The sequence below is a fragment of the Phalaenopsis equestris genome, unplaced genomic scaffold, assembly GCF_001263595.1.
Source record: "Phalaenopsis equestris unplaced genomic scaffold, ASM126359v1 Scaffold000204, whole genome shotgun sequence".
NCBI lineage: Eukaryota > Viridiplantae > Streptophyta > Magnoliopsida > Asparagales > Orchidaceae > Phalaenopsis > Phalaenopsis equestris.
In genome coordinates, this window is record NW_018164646.1 from 293,636 (window position 1) to 296,396 (window position 2,761).

Consider the following 2,761-nt stretch of genomic DNA (forward strand, 5'->3'; position numbering starts at 1 on the left):
CCAGGTCTTTTTTCCCTGGCAGGCCCCCCTCTAAAGTTTTTTTTTTTTTTTTTTGCAGCCAACCCTCTAGATTTTTTTTCTCTGCAGTTGGCTCTCCTTTGGAGCTTCTTCCTACAGTAGGCCCTTCAGAGTTTTTTCCTTGCAGACGATTCCCTCTGAAGTTTTTCCTGTAGGTTGTCTACTTCCCTGCAAACTTCCCCGTAACATTACCTGTAGGAGTCTTCCGCCTACCTATAATCACTGCAGAAACTGCAGTTAAAGACAACCGTAGTCAACTAAGAATATCCCTAATTGTTGTTAGGATTGATTACCAAGTACAGGATGAAGACTTCAACTTATATGTCACAAAATATTCCTCACAGATTGATATTTTTAAATCTAAGTTGAACATGATTGTCAACCTTGTATCAACTCAAGAGAGTGTTAGAAGTTATATTAGAAATTAATTTATTCATGTTGGAAGTTATGTAGATTAGATTTACTTTTTGATTTATTTTTTGGATTGGATTCATTTTCTTTTCTATTTTAGGCTTTCTTATTTATGTTTTTTTTTTAATTTCCAAGTATTTTTTATGAATTGATTAATGGGAAATATAGGTTTTTTTCCTTGTATTTCGTATTCTATGATTCATGTAAGGATATTTATACCACTTTTCATATCAATAAAATAATTTCACTGCATTAAAATTAACATAGAATTTTGAATTTCAATAGTTTCATTAGTTCTTAGATTCATATTAGATTGTGATTTTCGCTATTTTTTTATAGAATATCACAAAAAAATATATTCAAGATATGAAACTAAGGATTAATTAATTAGAATTTGAGTTAGATCACATGAACTTTCTTATGAACTTAGTGATAAAATTTGGATTTGAAAATGACTTAATTGCAGAAGTGTATTTAAATTTTGAATTTTGCCTTATTTGTTAGTTTAATAAATTCCCAAATGTCATATCTTGTTTCCCAAGAATTATTTTTTAAGCTTAACTTGCTTAAATATTTCTTAAGTTATTCAACTGAAATTAAGTGATTTATATGGTTTGTGATTCATATGGAACTCGACATCTCTTTTTCATGGTCATGCATGGTTCAAAAACATATAACTCACATGCAAACTCTGCACAGTTGATGGGCTATTATTGCACGATATTTTATGATGATGAAAAGATGTCATTTGAGGGGATTTGATGTTGATGTGAACGACAATCACATGATGGTGATACTATTGAAATGCACACAAAATTAGAGGCTTTTTACGCATCAGAAGTGAAATAAGAGTTACTTTTTGATGCATTTATAGCAATGGTTGGACAAGGATTCATGTTTTATGTTAGGGACATTTACATTCTTAGCACACGGTTCTTATGTATTTACATATCTCACACTTAAACGTTCATATTTACACGCACAACAATCAAATCTTTAATATCAATCACATCAAAAAATAACACTATTATCACTTTTTAAAAGTGAAATATACATTTTTATGTATAGATTTGAAGCATCAAAGTGTTGTGTGTGTAAATATGAAAGTTTAGGTTTGAGATATGTAAATAAATGTGCAATGTATGTAAAATTTCCCTTAGTACCTCGTTGTTTTACTCTTGATATTTTTGTCAGGCCATAGATTATTTTTATTCAATAATACCATGTTAATACTCTTTCTTTTGACATTAATGTTGCATTAAAAACCAAACTCTTAATACAAGTGTTGCTAATTTGGTATGCATCAATCTATATCGCTCTCTTTACAGTGGTTTGCATATCGCTACTTGGTTTTCAAGCCTGACAGGTAACTCCAAGTTTCATTCTACTACACATATTGTTGCCAAAATCAAAGTCTTTCAGCATAAAATTAACAACATCTTTTCCTAATCTGGCTTTCAGGAAAGCTTTGTTTGCTAAAGTGGTGAACATATGTAGCTATGTGATTGGAACCAGCTAAAGAGGAAGTATTCTGTTTGGCTATGAGATTAACTTTTACAAGTTGATGAAAAGAGGTTTAACCATGTAGCCGACCTCACTTAGGGTCTGTTAAAAAACAGTTGTGAAACTGCTAAATAATAATTTGATGCTAAAAAAACTGCGGTGACTATTATTATTTTTTTGTAAAAGAAGTCTGACCGATGCTAGTCAGGAGTGGTGGGGTCATGCAAATTTCATCTGCAGTTTTTTTGAAAAAACTGTCAAAACACAGTTTACCCAAACAGACAAAACTGCTGTGTGATGCTGCACCGCCACCTCATTGCAAACCGCAACGGACTCTTAGTGGGATAAAGGCTTGTTATTGTAGTCGTGGTGGTGTACTGATGTCAAAGCGTCCTCTTTTTATCCATATTTTATACTTGCAGAATTTGTAGGTAAAGCTTGTTCAATCAATAGAACGCAGGCTCGAGTTTAATTCTACGAGTTTGAGTCGGCTTATTTATTATGAAAGAGAAAAAAGTTTTATTAATTCAAAATAGTGGTATAATAAAATAAAAAAAAATAGAAAGAACAATTGGAGATAAAGAATAAAAAATTACTTATCTAAAATTCAAATTTAAAATTTTTAAAATATTTTTAATAATTTATAGATAAAGCCTTGAATTGTAATATATGTTGAGTATGTTTTATATTAATATTTTTTTTAAAAAACAAGTTGGCTGATGAGCTAAAGAGCTAAGTTGGAGTTAATTTGAGCTTTGGCTTTTTAACTCATCGAGCTCAGCTCAAAAGCTACTTTTCGAGCCGAGGTCGTGGCTAACAAAACATGGCT

The 2,761-nt window shown here is 31.0% G+C and overlaps 1 pseudogene; it reads left to right on the forward strand.

Annotated features, from left to right (window-relative positions):
* LOC110023010 overlaps positions 1–1,948 on the forward strand; it is a 3,062-nt pseudogene extending 1,114 nt beyond the window's left edge.
* The last annotated feature ends 813 nt before the right edge of the window (positions 1,949–2,761 follow it).